Here is a 9,144-nt window from a genome sequence, read left to right as displayed (position 1 = left end):
CCTTATAAATTCCAATCATGTTGATATAATAAAGCATGTGTGGTTGTTTTGCCAGTGACGCAATGTACATAGTATGTCCGACGTTGTCCAACATGTTGCAACGTCAGTCGGAGTCAAGCGACCATTCTGCCGTACCGCCCGAGAGATACGAGCTTTATTCACCACCTCCGTTACTACTACGTAGAAAGAATTTCAACAGCGTTTTGTAATGGTTTCACATTGAAAGGAGAGGAGCCATTGTCGAACAGCTAACAAGTCTTTAACTGTATGCTTACGGACTGTTCATACGTTGTGGCTAAGTGTGCTTGTGTATGTACGTGCGTGTGCGTGTGCTTGTGTATGTACGTGCGTGTGTCGGTGCGTGCGTTCATGTGTCTGGGAAAGGGGGTGTAGGAGTCGGGGATGGGAGTCAGTCAGTCAGCCAGTCAGTCAGTCAGTCAGTCAGTCAGTCAGTCAGTCAGTCAGTCAGTCAGTCAGTCAGTCAGTCAGTCAGTTACTCTCATGCACGCTGTCCTCCCTCCAAAACATTCCCATGCATGCAAACAAAGAAACAAAGAAACAAAACAAATAAATAACAGCCTCTAATCACATCCTCTTATAATAATGTTAATCATCTCCCAATGCAATATCGGGCACACAATATATTGATTGTTGATTCTGTAGCTATGATACTATATGTTTCTCAGGTCCAACACTGTACAACAATACCAGCCAGTCAGCCTTCCAAGCCTATATCATATGAATTTTATTCCCCTACCATTTATTTCTACAATATATGAAAGGAGGTGTTTCAGTGTTGCATTCATGGCTGCGGAAATTGTCTGTATAAATCGTGGGTGGTACCAAGGCCATACTCGCATGCTACTGTATGAGGCGACATACATTTCGTAACTTCGGGCCAAATGTAGCGATGCAGTGAAAAACAAGCAATGTGAACCACCCGGTGGCTTTACCCCCCCCCCCCCCCCCCCCCCCCCCCTCACTGCATGTCTTGACCATGTACACCACCATTACTTGACAACATCCTTCACTTGATCGGTGTAGGGTGGAGTGAGTGAGTGAGTGAGTGAGTGAGATTGGAAGGGGGATTGAGGGAAAACAATTATTTCGTGCGCTTGGTCATCACAGCTCATTGACTAGTGTTTGCAGAAAGTGCGGTTGTGTTTTGAGTAAGAATGGTATTTTCCGTTTATCAATCGAGTTGATATAATAAAACATTGATGTCTATGTGGTCGTTGTGGCTATGATACCATGTCCGGCGTTATCCAACATTCTGCAACATAATACCGAGTCAAGATATCATACTTCCTTACTACTGAAACAAGTCTTTCAACAGGGTCTGTTACTGCTGCTGCATCCCACATCTGTTAAACGTGCCGGCAGCATACATCAAAGTTGGTTTGTTACAAGACTCATCTACCAACATGCATGACCAGGCAGGGCAGGGCAGGGCAGGGCAGGGCAGGGCAGGGCAGGGCAGGGCAGGGCAGGGCAGGGCAGGGCAGGGCAGGGCAGGCACCCACCCTCGCCCTTTTCATGATCATTGGCTGTGGCTATGAATTTTTTTTAAGGCGAACTGCTCTGAGTACGAATAATGTCAATGTACCCCTGCAGGTCTGCGGTGCGGTGCGGTGCGGTGCGGTGCGGTGCGGTGCGGTGCGGTGCGGTGCGGTGCGGTGCAGATATCCTGTGTTACACTGTACAACATTCTTCAGAGGCAAACGGTCCGTCCGTCCGTCCGTCCGTCCGACTTCTAAACCTATATGATATGAGTTGCAAGTGCGTTGGATGTAGGGTGTGGGGTGTGGGATGTGGAGTGTGTGAGTGAAGGGGGGGGGAGGGGTAGGGGGTTTGCCTGGTAGCATAGCATAGCATAGCATAGCATAGCATAGCATAGCATAGTATAGCATAGCGTCTGCTCTTCGCTGTTTGCCAAGAACTAATCTCGCTCTTTCGCTCCCCTAAACAACATTTGCTGGTATTTCGGCTTCATGTTTCCAAAATATTTATGGCAATGAAGTGGACCTCTCTTCTCAGTATTACGGACAAATTAGCTGAATGAAAGTAAAATAAAAGTATGTTTGCAGAAAACCGTATCGATGAATCTTACTTAAAACAAACAATCCTCAACAATCCTCATAATTTTACCTGGCCAAAGGAAAATTTAAGTCACAGAATCTTACTCAACTTAGAATAAATGGTTTTAACAAACGATCAGATAGATTCAATTTGTAAATAATTTTTAACTTATGAAAGATGTCCCGAAAAACTATACCTTCTTTAATCACGTGTGCGCATGCGTACTTAAATATAATGAAATGAACTACACCACATACGGAATTGCCCACACACTAGGGTTTATTTTAAGGTTAACAGTGCACGCTTCTGTTTGCTAATATTGTCACCAATTCTTAATTTTGGAACCATTTTTCTTCAATGGCGAATTTCTCTTGTGTCAGTCCGATTGTAAGTGTTATGGGTGGTCATCCAGAGACCGAGTGCTTAGACAAGACACACACACACACCATTATCTCTCCCCGAGATGAAAACAGTCTCTCGGCTGAAGGTCTGCCGCCAGAACTGTTGTGTTCGCGGCGTGACGTCATATCTGGCTATGATGACGTCATGACACTGTCCCAGTCTCGGCACCCAGCTGCTACTCACACAAGGGAAGTGTCTTGTTTACAAACATCGGCTGGGAATAGCTGGACGTCTGCCAGACCTGCTACCTTGGCGTCGTGACGTCATACCTGGCGATACGGACGTCATAACTGTGTCCCGACCTTGGGCTGTGTACTTGCACACACTTTTTCAGTAACTCGTTTACAAATCGAGTGACTTGTTTACAAACATCAGCGGCGAACGACTTTTGACTGAAACAGTTTTGTAACCCTTTGACATTCCCAAATTAATCTTCAAAGTATTGTTGTAAAAAAAAGTGTAATTGTTGATATATTCAGGACATTATTTCAGTGATAAAATCATTCATGTTATATTTTGGCTAAAAAGTGCTGAATTCTAACACAGAAACCGAGATCTTTTACACACTGAGTTGAAATTAGGTTAGATATATACTAATCAGCAACCAGTGTCGTCTTTTTCCGACGTCACAAAATGCACAAAACATGCCGTGAAGTCAACTAAAATGTAGCATTATTTTCAGTTATTTCATTACATTTGAAAATGTGGCTGTTACTCCGTTAATAATGATGCAAAATTAATCAAAATACATGTACACAAACAGGAGAATATGGGATTCTCAGAACTAAATTATGCATTGGATAGGGACATCCAATTCGCTATTACCTGTTTTTTGATGGAGTACACTGAATTCTTTTCTTACAAATTGTGAAACTACAAAAAGGTATTCTCTCACATTGGGTAACTTTGTAATGGAATAGTTTCGTTCACTGTGAACAAAACATAACGAAAATATACTGTTCGTATCCACAGCAAATTCTCTCCACGTGATCTGAGTTATGCCCCCTTATCTTTATACGTGCATGACCTCTCTCTCGATGTTTGACGTCATAGAAGAAAATCGGTTTTTGACATTTATTGCGGGTCATTTTTTATTTTGTGAGTATGACATTATGCATTAGCCCATACATCCATTTCATATACACTTATGTCATTAAAATATCAAGCTGTATTTTCTTCGCTCACACTTTCCGTAAAGATGCCAAATTATATAATTCATAGCAGAGTGCTTTTATTGGTGCACGATGAAAAACGGACAACACACAAAAGTTTTGGACAACTTTTAGCAGTGTCTATTTCTCATACCCCTGAGGTAGCCGCAGTTATATTTATACCAACGGATAAGAAATTAAATATTCTACATTTCTGTGCAATTTTGTGGCCGTACGCAGATCCAGGACCACGTGAGCGCAAATCTTGCACAACGTTCACTTTCCAAACCTTACAAAGATGTGCGCCTGAAGAAAAACTCGGCATCCAGGGGGTTAATTGAATTGCGCATACATAAAACATTATTTATCAGGTCACGTGACCGTCGCTAGGTCGCTCGATGACTGTGTGAAAAGTAAGCTCATTGGCATTTCAAAATTTTGATAACTGCATTCTTTGAACAACAATTCAAGGAATTCATTGTATCAGTGTTTCAAAGTGATGAGAGTGCGACGTAAAACTCAACTCATTCACTCAAAGTGATGGTTTGCCTGCGTATTTACTTATCCGAGTCAGACGCAAAAGAAGTCAGTCCGTCAGTCCGTCAGTCAGTCAGTCCGTCAGTCAGTCAGTCAGTCAGTTCAGTCAGTCAGTCAGTCAGTCAGTCAGTCAGTCAGTCAGTCAGTCAGTCAGTCAGTCAGTCAGTCCGTGTAAGTTATAGTATTCCGTTCTAGATCAGCAGACATTCCATTTTGTATATGATGACAGTTACCGTGATATATGTTTAAAGTTTGTTTTGCAGGTAGTAACGCAGAACACAAACACCCTAACATGACAATATATACTTCAAGAAACACACTAACACTTTAACCATATTACAACCTTTCAGTCTTGCAGATTTCAGGATAAATGTATTAATGACAAATATGGTCTGTCGGTGGCTAGTGGGCAAGTCGACAGTGGTCAAGATATACGTGTGTCTGGCGGCCAGTTCGCGGTCTGTTCCATGAAGTTATGCTGCATAGTTATTTTCGCCAAGAAGAAACGGTATTTACGGCAAAATCCAATTTTATATGTGAGAGTATATCTTTAGCAAATCTAACACATATCTTTACAAGAAATAAATAAATAATCCAAATGTTCGAAATAAAATGCAGGTTTTCTGTAGCCTACAGTTTCAACAACATGTAACAGCCAGATGACATAAATTTGTAATTTGATTTTATTTATTTTGAGCGTACGATGCTGATGAGAGAGAAAATATTGCCAGAACTCGGGTAAGACTTCTAAATTCTTCAACAGCCGCTTTCGTGTGTTTATTTTAAAGATGAAAATAATAACATACATTCTGAACTGTGTACAATATTTTGTTCTTTGTAGAGGACTGTGTGACTCTGTGTTTGGTTTGTAAGACCACATACAGCAATATGACAGCCATATAACGTACGTTGGTCTGTGACATTTCGGACATGTTGACCAACTGGTGTTTATAATAGAAATAACGTGACTCAGTCAGGTCAACGAGCCTGACCACATGATCCCGCCCGTTGTGGTCTTTTAGAACTGAAAAACAATTGAAAGCCGCATCTTCACTGTAGCTTACAGGTTCCAAATTCTACCCGCTAGGGTGCTGTCACTTGCCACTTTTGGACCATCACCTGGACAGGCTGTGTTATTTGTGTTGTCTGAGAGGAGACCTTTTGAGAGGAGACCGATTTTTCCAAATCGAACTGTTGTAGTACACTGTCTCCAGGATAAACCTACAAAGTGTACTACGTACAATTCCCTTATATGCCGCAATGGACAGCATGTGCACTCGTAACCAGAAGAAACGAATCAGAACAACAGGGGTTAAACACTATGGACCCTATGGCAGTTTAGGGTACCCTATGCAGTACTGTTCTGTGTTATGACTCTGGCTAGGATAATATCCGGGGTATATGTCTGGGGTAGGTGTGCCCTCAGCGACACCTGCAGCCCAAACAATCATTCAGGAGCATTTCAGTGGAGATGTGAACACAACTGAATTGGTAGTGTTGAGTGCATTAGGTATTTGAAAGTATATTTTCACACACATTGCCGTTTTCCGTTCTGCAGACCATAACGGGCATCGATCAGTACCTTACAACTTGGTACAGGTATCTACAGTGGTGAGTTTAGAGTACAGAGGCTATGCCGTCAGCACTTCCACCTGTGACGTCACGTCGCCAGCGATGACGTCAGGCCCCACGACCAGCCTCGCAGCCTGTCATCTGTAGATAGATAGAAGGAAAGAAAGATAGAAAGACGTTTATCCTTTGAGTACTGGATCTCCTTTCACAAAACACTAAGGTCATCGTTGGTCACTAAGGTTACGTTAGTGCGATGCTAAAGAACGGGAGTTAACCTTAGTAAAGATTGCTTCATGAAAGGAAGGTACCTGATGTTAGAAACGGATTTGGGATTTGGGATTCGGGATTCGGGATTCGGGATTCGGGATTCGGGATTCGGGGTTCGAATTTAAAAATTTAAATGTATGTATGTATGTATGTATGTATGTATGTATGTATGTATGTATGTATGTATGTATGTATGTATACACACACACACATTCATACATGCATGCATGCATACATACATACATACATACGTACATGCATGCATGCAGACAGACAGAGAGACATAGAGTGAATCTTACAAACATACATACAGAGATACATACAAACAGACATACATACATGCATACATGCATACATACATGCATACATGCATACATACACACATCTGAAAATAATTCCGAATCTGAAAAAAAAATTCAAATTCGGGATTCAAATCCCGAATATGAAAACAAACCTCGAATCCCGAATCCATTTCTAACTTTATGTTCCCATGCAAGGAGCCCCTGTACAGCGTACCATGCCGTGGAATTTTTCACTGACTCTCTCTCCCTCCCACGCACGCATGCTCACTATATATTAGTATATTACAGACTTTATATCAGTATATTGTAGAACAAAGCCCTATTTGCACACCGGAAGCGTACACTACCTTCAATCTAGCCTAGTGAAGACTACAGTGGCACAGTTCTTTCCATCAGACAAGAAATGCATCTCATGAACATGAATCGTCAACATAGTCCGCTCTAAACAACACCATCAGTATTATTCATATTTACTCACAATCCTTAATTAATTAGCGTAAGAAACTGGTACAACAGCTTCAAAACTACGGCTACTGTTTTTCCACCAGGAACATTTGCATGAACGTTTGAGTCGTTCCACCGTGACGTCATGTACTTGTCCACGGCAGTTTATCTCACGACTAAGACGAGGGTGCTTTCCTTCCTATATGCACTAATGGTCTTTCTACCTAACTTGCGTATCATGTATAACATATTCTATTGATAAAATACTGGAATTATGGTTACAAAAGATTCTCAAAGTGCCAGAAAAGGCCAATGTTTGTTAGCATTTTAAGAGATCGGTCACGACTGACCATCATTAATTAATAACTGGGCTCAAACACTCAAAATATATAGCTATATAGGTATACATGTAGTAATAAAAAATACTCCTATACCCTGATATTAACAAGATCATGGCTATTGTTGTGTTGTGAAAATGAATCATTTCGTACCTGAATCAGGCTGAGGGCCGCGTCGTCTTAGTTTTCGTGAACGGCTGTTCTTCCGATATTTGTAGGCGGCTTCAATTCGTTAGCACAGCCCCTAACAACCTGGATGTTTTCAGAATAGGAACTATGAGACACAATACACCTGTTGCAAAGGAACTGTGTAGGATTTCCGTTAAAGTAGCACAGAAATACTCTATTTGGAGTTTGACGAAGGCCGCCTAATTATGGAGGCTCAAACACCATAATTAACACATGCCTAAAGCAGCTATCCTTCCAAAATATGAATCTGATACATATATATGCCCACACGATACCGAGTTTTCAGTGATACTACTGTTGCGCAGGAACTGTGTAGGATTTGAGTTAAAGTAGCACAGACATACTCTATGTAAATGTCATGTATAACATATCTCAACTTATCGCACACTGTACAGCACTATGTTACATTACTCGGGTCAAACAGCCGTACTGACTCTCCGGCCATGATATATAGATATAGATACAGATATTGATATAGATATAGATAGTATATTCATACAGCGCACATATCCACGCACTAGTGCATGCTCAGGGCGCTTGTATGTGTCCCTCGATCACTGGATGTCAGTCTCAACAGCACATCGTATTTCAATCTCAACTCCCTGGGGAGTATACAACTCTTGCTGCCACTAGGCGCACCGAGTTTATTGTGGTTTTCTCATCCTAACGAGGTACCCAATTGACAGCTGGGTGGACTGGGACACATAGTCACAGTACTTTGTCCAAGTTTACTGCACGTTGCTGTACCCGCAACTAGGAGTATGCACGTGTTCATGTGGCCACCACCTGGTCATATACCAACGGATTCGTGGGTTCTTTTAAGTGCACAGGGTTGTGTACTGTACGCTAGGGGTTGTGACAACACTGAAAGAGTCTGCACACAAAGTTGACTCCAAGGTTTTTACACCCGGTCACAGGTGGGCTCGAGAGAAAAGAAACATTATGTTTATCGCATACAGTTAAATGCTGATACTGAAGCGCTGGAATTAACTCGTTAACTTTTCCGAGTCCAAAGAAAAACGTAATAGGTGGCAATCCCCATGACACTGTACGTATTACGTCCAACAATGTACACCATTAGATCCACGGTCAGCCAGCCTGCCATGGGATATGAGTGTTTTTTCTCTCTCTACCATTCATACAATGTAGAAAGATAATATTTGAATGTTTGCACTTAGCACTGTTTGCTGTTTTATGTCCCACTCGACACCTTGCCAGCTGTATGGCTACGGCCTTTAAATATCTGAGTTTGTATCAAGCAATCCAGAGATCAATAGCATGAACAACTATCTACGCATGAGGGATAATATGACAAGCACGTCAGGAACTTGACCACCGCGGTTGTAGTTCTAATGGTGCGTGCGTGCGTGCGTGCGTGCGTGCGTGCGTGCGTGCGTGCGTGCGTGCGTGCGTGCGTGCGTGCGTGTATGTATGCGACTGGGGTTGGGTGTGGAATATCGGGTAAAGGAGCGTGAGAGCATCAGCATATATTCACTTACTGACGAAACGACTGGTGATCGAGTGGACATTGCATTTAGTGTTGACAGTTCATGTGAGACTTGTGGTTTGGGGTCTGATAATGAGATCATCATACTTTCTTAAATCTGTCTTAGTTTCCCGTGGTTTATATCAGTCTGTGCATCGTGTTGCCGTATCCGTCGTTCACACGTCCTAGTGATGTTACAGAAACAGTGCACGTTTCCTTGAATGCTGAACCCAGGCAGCAATGCGGTCAACGCTGAAGGCTTGAGTGGGTATGACAATATGTGCATCTTGTCCGACACTGTGTTATATATATATATATATAAGCTCTGGATTTTATAACATTCAAAGAAACACTGACCATAATGAAAACATTAGACC

This window comes from Haliotis asinina, chromosome 4 (assembly GCF_037392515.1).
Source record: "Haliotis asinina isolate JCU_RB_2024 chromosome 4, JCU_Hal_asi_v2, whole genome shotgun sequence".
In the NCBI taxonomy this organism is placed as follows: Eukaryota; Metazoa; Mollusca; class Gastropoda; order Lepetellida; family Haliotidae; genus Haliotis; species Haliotis asinina.
Note: the sequence above shows the minus strand (reverse complement) of the source record.